The 9,561-nt window shown below is 42.2% G+C and overlaps 1 long non-coding RNA gene across 2 annotated transcripts in view; it reads right to left on the bottom strand.

Moving 5' to 3' along the window:
* Window positions 1-7,171: 7,171 nt before the first annotated feature.
* Window positions 7,172-9,561, bottom strand: part of LOC138689997 (uncharacterized) — a 38,895-nt gene continuing 36,505 nt past the window's right edge. For both annotated transcript variants that reach the window (XR_011328773.1, XR_011328772.1), the window contains one exon: window positions 7,172-7,466. This is a non-coding gene — a long non-coding RNA (uncharacterized lncRNA). The remainder of the gene's footprint in view (window positions 7,467-9,561) is intronic.

Here is a 9,561-nt window from a genome sequence, read left to right as displayed (position 1 = left end):
TCCGGTGTATGTAGAGAACAGCAGCTGCTGGATGCCTACTTTGAAATGTGTAGTTGTAAGGCCAATTAATGGAATAATTTATAGCTCTAAGTTCCCTTCTTTATCTTACAAAAGGTGGATATTCTGGCTAAAGCATTTGTTAATATGTTTTTCATCTTTTTGTCATTTAACACCACAGTTAACAGCACCCATAATACGTATCCCAGAGTCATTATGTCTCTTTTAACATCAATGCAATTGCATAGCAAGGTGGGCTGTTTTCTCAACAAATCCTCTGCTAAGGAAAGGGAAGGCGAGGCTCACTATTTCTGCCTGCCAACAGGTCCAGTAATACAGCATGAAATAATTTTTCCTCCAGAAAAATTATCTTTGCAGGTATTATGGTAAAATGAAAAGTCACTAACAGGGTTGCCTCTCAGAAACTAAACAGTAATACAGCTAACTAGAAAAGGAGGTAATTTGTTTGGCTTTTGAAAGAGCACAGCGTGTATCTACTGCACTTGGATTTCTATGAAGAAACACATGAAACAGTGTCATTATTGGGTTCACATTCACTGGATGGTCTTCTACCTAACAGTCAAATATTTCAACTTTTTCCAGCTTATCAAGTGCAAAGGCAGTTTCTTTTCACCACTGAACAGAGGGAAAGCAGCAGACGCTTTTTCTACAGCCTCAATTAAGCAGATGCTGATGGAGAATGAGGAGACTTTTGATGTTAAGGCATGTTCTGGCAGCAGTCCTAGTCCTTGCCAGTTGATTTTAGAAAATTGGAAATAAATTTGCAGGATGAGAGTTTTGAGAAATGTATTTAACTATGTCAATTGAATGAGCTTCCAATAGACTTTTTACCATATTGGCAGACCAAAAGCAACTCTTGTGTGATTCATGTTCTGTTTCTGAAAGAACAGCCTATTTTGACCCATGCAGAGCTTTACAAGAGAAGTCCTCCAAAATTCAAGAGACTTATCAAAGTATAAACAAGAGCAGGACACAAACACTACAAGTTACTTGGTGGCCTGGCCCTTGTAAGCAAATTGAAGCCTTAATAGGAGTCTGGAAGGGTATAAGTTGCAAAAACAACATAAAAGCAATGATGTTTATAAATCATCCTGACAGTGCATGTTGCAACATAGTTGTTTTCTTCAGAAAGGGCTCGCACTCATTATCAAAGTCAGTGATTTTTCCAGATATATTAATTTGGCTCCATTTCCCCATACTTTATCTACATGCCAAAATAAATGCTTGCCAAATTAAAATTCACAGATCTGGCAGGCTAGGAGGAGTCTCAGGAGATCATCTCGTCCAACATTCTGCACTGAAGCGGGCTAAGAGTATCTGGACACCATCCCTGACACTTTTATCTTCTTCGCTTTAAGAAATCGATATCCCTGGGTAGTGTGTCCTAACGCTTTGCCACACTTTCAGATAGAAAGACTTACCTAATATCCTGCCTAAATCTTTTAGGTGAAGGTGAAAGTGATACTTTCTTGCCCTTCCCTAAATGGACATGCAAAGTAACTTACAGTTGTTGCCCCATCTGCGTCAATCCCTTCCAAGCTGCTGTGCCATTTCTCAGTCTTCTCTTTTCAATCCAGTGCCTACACTTTCCTTTTTATGAGTCACATTTTCTACACCTCTTATCATGCTTGTTACTTTTCTGTGCTTTTCCCTCGACTGTGTCTACTTACTGCTTCCAGCTGAGACAAAGGACTCCAGTTGGGACTTCACCACTACTTCAGAAAGTAGAACAATTGCTACCGCTGCCTACGTAAAGACAGTTTTATTGTCAGAACAAAGCTCATCTCTTCCTCAGCAGTATCTGATTATTGACATATACCTAGCTTGAGCTCTGTAGTGTGGATCATAGGTTACCAGAATTGCAAGGGGATAAATAGAGACTATCTAGAGAATGATACCTAGAAATCTTCAAAATATGTTTGTCTCACTTGTTCTTTAAAAATGTCCAGTAGGGGAGATTTCATGATCACTGTAGACAATCTGTTCCAGCGCTTCACTGTCTTCACATTTAGATGTTAGGAGACAAAGATGCTATCTTAAATCATACTGTAGGGTCCAGTCAGAAAAATCTCCCTCTTCTGCTGTGATGCTGCCTAGCCAATAACTTCCAACTTTGTGCTTGTCTGCTGAATTTCTCCTCCCTAAGGAAGAAGACTTTTGTATTTGTCTTTGCTGAATTTCAGCTGTTTTGATTTCAGATTCTCTCTAATTTTTCAAGCATGTGTTGAATTCTGATGCTCGTGTTCACAGTACTTGCAACCTTGACCTATGCCACTCCCATTCACCAATACTATGACCATATTATCTCATTGGTCCTCCAAACTGCCAAGAGAAATGCTGAAGAGGGCCAGGGCCAGAACAGAGCACCACTAAACTTCAGTTGAAATTTGACAGCAAAGAGTTCATGAGTGCTCTTTGAGAGCAAGTTTCCAGCCATTGCACACCTTTCTTCTCACGACCACATCAACACTGTATCTCATTAGTTTCCTTATGGGAATGTCATGGAGAAGTGGCAGAAATGTCACTAGGATTGAGATTATATCACATTAGTTGTACCCCGCTTTCTTTCCCTACTAGGCTGCTTAACCAGCCAAAGGCAGAAATTAAACAGGCTTGACATGGCCCATTCTCAGCAATCCTTGTTGTCTATTTCTTTTATCAGTTTATAATCATTTAGGTACTTAAAACATATATTTTTAACAGCTTGTTCCAGAACCTTCTCAGGAATCAAAGTTACACTGACAGGTCCAAAAGAGCAGCATCTCCTCCTGTATAAAAACACAGACAGAGCACGTGTCCACGGAGTTTCCTAAATCCTCATATCAGAATACAGGTCTCCTTTCACACCTGAAACATTGCTACTGTTTGCTCAGAACTTCAGTTTCCACCATCAAATCGATAACCTCATCAGAGGCTCAAGCATGACAAGAGTGACATTTCCAGGGTTTTTCATCGTTAAGTGCCACTGAGCATTGGCCAACTGTTTTTCTCCTGGGTTTGTGACTGAACATAATATATGCTAAAAGGGATTTTACATGAAATGACTAGACACTGCCCCAAATCAGACAGCGATGCCAGAATCTCTCTAAGCAAAATCACCACAATATTTGTAAGAGGACAAAATTTATGTTTTTTCTTTCCTAGCTCCAATCTTGAATTTCTGAGTTGTTTTGATTGAATCTTTCAAGAAAAAAATGCAATGAAAGGGGGGGTAAGAAAGGCAGTGTCCTGGGTGGGATACCACATCCTGAATTGAAGTTTGCAAAGCTACGGACATTGTGGTTATAACTCTTCCTGGTTGTCCTACATGGAAAAAGAACTTCATGTCCCCACTGTATCTTCCATATGAGTGCATTAGAAAAGTTGAGCTATGTTCACATAATTTTCCAGGCAGCAGAAAATATTACTACCGTGTTCTTACAGTCCGGAAAAGATAAAGAGGCCATGTTCAAGGTCAAAGTGAGTCAGCAGAGAGCACAGGATGAAACTAAGCTAATCTTATGTTTTAATAACTAAGACAATGCTCTCCTTTTTTTCTCCCTTTCAGATAGTGTTCACCTGTGTAATCTTATCTCCAAACCAGAAGAGCTCCTCAGAGGTCTATAGCTGAAATACTGGTGAAGGTCAAAGGGAAATAAGCTTGCTCACTGGACAACCACCTTGTTTTATGCTCTATTGATTTACAACACCTTACAGAAATGTTAGGGGGTATGGTGTGACTAATGGACAGTTTCTGAAGTTACCTCTCCTACAGCACATACTTTCTTCCAAAAATACCTTTTAAAATAGAGTTGTCCCTTACAGACACATTTGTGGCGTGAAGAGTGCCCTGTCTCCCCCTGCTTTAATATTTTACTTAAAATATAATGAAAGGGAGAAAAATCAGAACTGTAGTGAGGCTGGGCTGATGGTGATGTTGCTTCACAGAAACTCTCAGTGCATGTCCATCACTCTGAAATCTGAGCAGGGATTCAGGTCTGCCTCAGACAAGTACCCATTGCTACAAACAGTCATTAGGCCCTTGAACCAACTGGTGTCCTCACCTCAAATCACTACAGCTGGATGCTCCAGAAGAAAGTAGGTGAAAAGCCTAAAATACACTGGACTGTGGGGACTGAAGAAGAATTTATAGACATGCTCTGAAATGTGTCTGAACTGCAAACAAGTAACTGTACTTCTCTGCCTACAAACCAGTCATAGTCTGATCAGTGAATGCATGTATTTTCTTACCTCATTCAAAAGACAGAGGGTTATTTTTGAGGCAAGGATCTGTGTAGGTGCATTCCAGTTTTTGGAATCTCTAGGACTGCCAAAGGCTATTGTGTAGATAAATATTCATTGGAAAAAATACACTAAAAGTACCACTCTACCCCTAAGCTACTGAGGATGCACAAGATAGAAATGACCCTGTGTTATATAGAAAACAGAATAAAATAAGGTATTTATGTGGCTGCGTCTGAAATGCATTGTAGTTGCTGCTTTCATTCACAGGTTTGCATGCACAGCAACAAACATGTGCTTGAACAGTCAGGTATATGGAATAAACCTTATCTAGAATGCTTTAGCTGACAGATGAGAAACTCAAGGGAGAGCTACTGTAGGAGAATTAAGCAAGAAAACAACTCACAAAGGCTCTTTACAAGGCTGGGGAACATAAAAGCAACAGCAAATTTTCTGTGAAGTGGCAAAGCTTTTCCTTTTTTTTTTCACTTCCATATAATTATATGTTGTAATATTCTTTCTGTCTAAAGGTCATGGTGTATTTGTAATCATAAAACCAGGAAAAAACTGTTCTTTGAACAGGATACAAACTTCTGCCAGTCATTCTAGCTACAGAATTGAGAAATTAAAATGTGACAACCCAAAAAGCTTGGAAACTTCAGATCCCTTCTCCAAAAAAAAGAAAATAGGAGAAATGATCTCCTACATCCTCAAAAGCTTTCCCACCCCCCCGGGTTAATTTACTTGCATTTAGGCACTAGTTTCCGTAAGTCCAGAATACTATATGGTGAGCTGTTGCATTTGGCAAAGTGGCAAAGTATGGCAATCGCATTCAGTGCTGTTTCTTTTGATGAAACACAGCAATTTGTAAATTCTTTGGGGTAGAAATGGAGTTCATTCTTAACCGATCCTTTGCAAGTACTGTAATAAACAAAGGTTGGAGATAACAGTAAAACCCAAGGACACAGGGCAGGATGGCATAGGTTGATAATCTGTCCTGTTGAGATGGAGTTAAGGATGGAGAGAAAGCACTGGTGTAGACATTGGTTTAATTCCTGGAAGATGTTGGCTAAGTTCCCATTTCTTGCAGATGCTTGCTGTGTGCCCTTAACAAAGGTCACTTAGGACTAGCTCCATAAACAGACACATGCATTAAATGCCGTTGCTGATCACAGAATCATAGGATCTTTTGAGTTGGAAGGAACCTTTAAAGGTCATCTAGTCCAACCCCCCCCTGCAATGAGCAGGGACATCTTCAACTAGATCAGGTTGCTCAGAGCCCTGTCCAACCTGGCCTTGGACATTTCCAGGGATGGGCATCTACCACCTCTCTGGGCAACCTGTTCCAGTGTTTCACCATCTTCATCATAAAAATTTTCTTCCTTATATCTAGTCTAAATCTACCTTCTTTTAGTTTAAAAGCATTACCCCTTGTCATGTTGCTACAGGCCCTGCTAAAAAGTCTGTCCCCATCTTTCTTAAAAGCCCCCTTTAAGTACTGAAAGGCAGCAGTAAGGTCTCCCTGGAGCCTTCTCTTCTCCAGACTGAACAACCCCAACTCTCTCAGCCTGTCTTCATAAGAGAGGTGCTCCAGCCCTCTGGTCATTTTTGTGGCCCTCCTCTGGACCCGCTCCAACAGGTCCATGTCTTTCCTGTGCTGAGGACTCCAGAGCTGGATGCAGTACTCCAGGTGGGCTCTCACCAGAGTGGAGTAGAGGGGCAGAATCACCTCCCTTGACCTGCTGGGCCCACTTCTTTTGATGCAGTCCAGGATCTAGGACTTAAGTCTTCTATGCCTCAGTTACTTATCTGTAAATTCCAGACAACAGTACTTCCCTATTTTAGTGTGGTATTAGGAAAATAAATACATTCAAGATATTTAAATGCTGCAGTGAAAAGGGTCATGCAAATAGCAAAGATAGAAAGAAATGAGCCTCAGTTTCTAATGCCTTCCAGGACTCCTGAGTGTGGAGAGAGTGCAGGGGCTGGAATCAAGGAAGAAAGAAAGGGGATGGAAGAGAGATGCCAGTGCCCACAATATACTTTCCTGGAGGGCAATAAGGCGTGCTTAGTTTGAAAGATGACAGCAAAGTCAGTGCCTTTTGCAAAGTAGAAGATGGCTGGGTCTATTCTGTGAGCAAGATAAAATCCTCCAAAAAGCCTTGGCAGAAACCAAATGCTTTTCCCCGTGGAACTGCACCCGCCCCTTTGGCTATGGGCAGGTGTGCTTTGATAGCTTCCTCTGTGATAGGGGAGGGGTGTTTGTGGGTTTTATTTAATACCTCCATCTGGAGGTTAGCACCCTGTGATCACAGTTTTAACCTGCTAGTATGCTTCTAGCATTATACCCCAAGAGGAGGGGTATAAAGTGAGCAGGGGTTAGAAAAAGGCAGGTTTTGTTCCCACTGAATGAATCACTTTACTTTTCCCTGCCTTTCTTTCCCTATTCCCAGCAGTGTCCTGGAAGGCTGCAGTCTCCAAGGAGAAAAGATATCATAGCTTGAAATCACTGGGTGCCTTGTTTTTAATTCCCCGGAGAACTGAAAGTGGCTGTTGCTGTCCGATAACTGAAAAAGGGCTTTCCTAAAATGTTAAGGCCCTTAGGTCTCCAGGACCACAGTAACTCTGCCAGAACTTTCTTATGGTCTAAAAGGAAACATTTTTGGTAGAGGATTTGCGCTGGCCTTACGAACAATGTTTTTTACATCCATTCTTTCCATCGTTTTCCTCCTAAGGAGAGCTGGTGGGAGACCAGGCAGAACGCTGCACCTGCACTGGTCAACAGCAACACCCTTCTGAAAAGCCAGGCAACACAGTATGCCAGCACACCAACAAACCCTGGCACTGCACAAAGGAGGACGCAGAGACCCAGCCCAAAAAGGGTTACTCAGAAATACCACCACCCATTTCCCTCCTGACTGGGAACTAGAACTTTGTACATCGGCACTAGTTTTATTGGAGATTCTAATTACTGTACAAATACTGATTATCACTTAAAACGTGCAACTGAAATGGATGATTGTCTCTGAATTGCTGTTATTGTAGTCACTTACAAGAAGTCCCACTTCCTTGTGAGATATGGTGTGAACCCACAAGGCTCATGGACAATGGGCACAAGACCTTCCTTCTGGAAGGAGCCTACAGTATCCACCAGATAGAGGTTGAATTTGTACCTTATGTTCCTTAGAAGTAAAAGGATTCTCTTCTCCTCCTACACAGCCCATCTCCTAAAAAAGAAAGGACAGAAATAAATGTTTAAACACACCAGCTGATATCACCATTATAAAAAACAAACAAGAAAATGGGCATATTCAGCTGGCTTAAATACCACCAAGTCTCGTGTTTCCTGCTGTCTGACTCAAGACACTCTGAGTCTGCACTTCCCTCAGGCTTTCTGAATTGCTCTGCAGAGGCACTAAACCCACTACAGGCACAGACATTTAGGTGGAATTTAGGCTGGCTGGAAATGGCCCAAAGCAATTTGAAAACATAAGTTAGAAGACAGAGCCACAGAAAAAGAAAGAAATGGTCTCCTTGTTCATTGATATTCTCTGCTCCTTGAAGACCTGATGTGGACTAATGAAGGTCTCAGATTTCATGGGACACTGTTTTCCTGTAATTTTCATATGGAGGTTTTCTTGCTCTGTTATTTTTCATTTTGGCATCAGATCTTGGCAAAAGGAGAAACAACTTTTATGCAGTACATAGTATATTTTCACTTTAGTGATAACGGAAACTCTTGTCAACAGGTTTTTTTCATACCTGCAGGTCTCAATAGCTACCCCCATGTCCTGGTTTCAGCTGGGATATAGTTAACTGTCTTCCTAGTAGCTGGTACAGTGCTATGTTTTGAGTTCAGTATGCGAAGAATGTTGATAACACTGATGTTTTCAGTTGTTGCTCAGTAGTGTTTAGACTATAGTCAAGGATTTTTCAGCTTCTCATGCCCAGCCAGGGCACCTGACCCAAACTGGCCAACAGTGTATTCCATACCATGTGACGTCTCGTCTCGTTTAGGAACTGGGAAGTGGGGGGGGCAGGGAATCGCCGCTCGGGGACTGGCTGGGTGTCGGTCGGCGGGTGGTGAGCAATTGCCCTGCGCATCATTTGTACATTTCAATCCTTTTATTACTACTGTTGTCATTTTATTAGTGGTATCATTATCATTATTAGTTTCTTCTTTTCTGTTCTATTAAACCGTTCTTATCTCAACCCATGAGTTTTACTTCTTCTCCCGATTTTCTCCCCCATCCCACTGGATGGGGGGGAAGTGAGTGAGCGGCTGCGTGGTGCTTAGTTGCTGGCTGGGGTTAAACCACGACAGTCCTTTTGGCGCCCAACGTGGGGCACGAAGGGTTGAGATAACGACAAACCTGACCAGAGCTTGTTAAAACAAATTTGTTCTAAGCATTCATTATGTTGATTTATGTATTCTTAGAGTTGTTGCTCTGGTTTTTAAGGCTCTGTTATGTATCACCTCGCTTGCTGTATGTAGTTCCTCTTCTACTGCTTATCATCCGTGGGAGGTGGATTAAGGTTTTTGCTTTGATGTATGGTATAACTCTGGTTTATGGTATGATAAAGTCATCAGCTGTGGGATTAATCCGGTATTTGCACTTAGCATTGTCACCTTTATATTGCGGGAGCCATCTGTGGGAAACTATTAATAATTATACCATTTACCTTTCCTCCATGGAAAACCAGTCTATGGGTGGGGTACCTTTCTTCCCCTCTCCTTTCTCCTTCAGTCCAGTTACAATGGTGTTTGAGAATTTTGAAAAATTTTAATACTCCTGGAATGTTGGGACTAGCACGGTCCTAGCCCTACTGCTAGGAATTAGCATACTTCTGAATGTGGTTCAGCTCTCGTTTAAGGTTAAACAGCTATTTAAGAAGATCACCCAGAGATGTGCCCCAAGGCTGGATAATTATGAGTGGCAGGGTGTGGGGGGTAGTATGGGCAAGTACCTAGAAAAGTGGGCACCTCCAATGTTTTGGAAATTCACCCCTGAACAAGTGCAGGATCCAGAAGAATTAGTAAAATATTTGGAAAAGGTATGCTGTCACCCCGGCAGCTCCAGAGAGATACAAATCACTGCAACGTGCTGGGGCCTGGCCCATGCCTATCGAGCCCTCTTCGACACCACTCAGTACCCTCAAGGGGAAGAGAAAGTCTCTGGACCTAACAACAAAATGATGAGCACCGCGGCCACCCAAACCTTGGCAACGGGCGCTGTGGCCCCTCCAGCCCCAGCAACGAGCATTGCAGGCACCCAGACCTTGGCGACAGGCACCGTGACCCCTCCAGCCCCGGCGACAAGA

This window comes from Haliaeetus albicilla, chromosome 19 (genome assembly GCF_947461875.1).
Source record: "Haliaeetus albicilla chromosome 19, bHalAlb1.1, whole genome shotgun sequence".
In the NCBI taxonomy this organism is placed as follows: Eukaryota; Metazoa; Chordata; class Aves; order Accipitriformes; family Accipitridae; genus Haliaeetus; species Haliaeetus albicilla.
The sequence above is the reverse complement of the archived record's forward strand: the minus strand, read 5'-3'. Positions and strand labels throughout refer to the sequence as shown.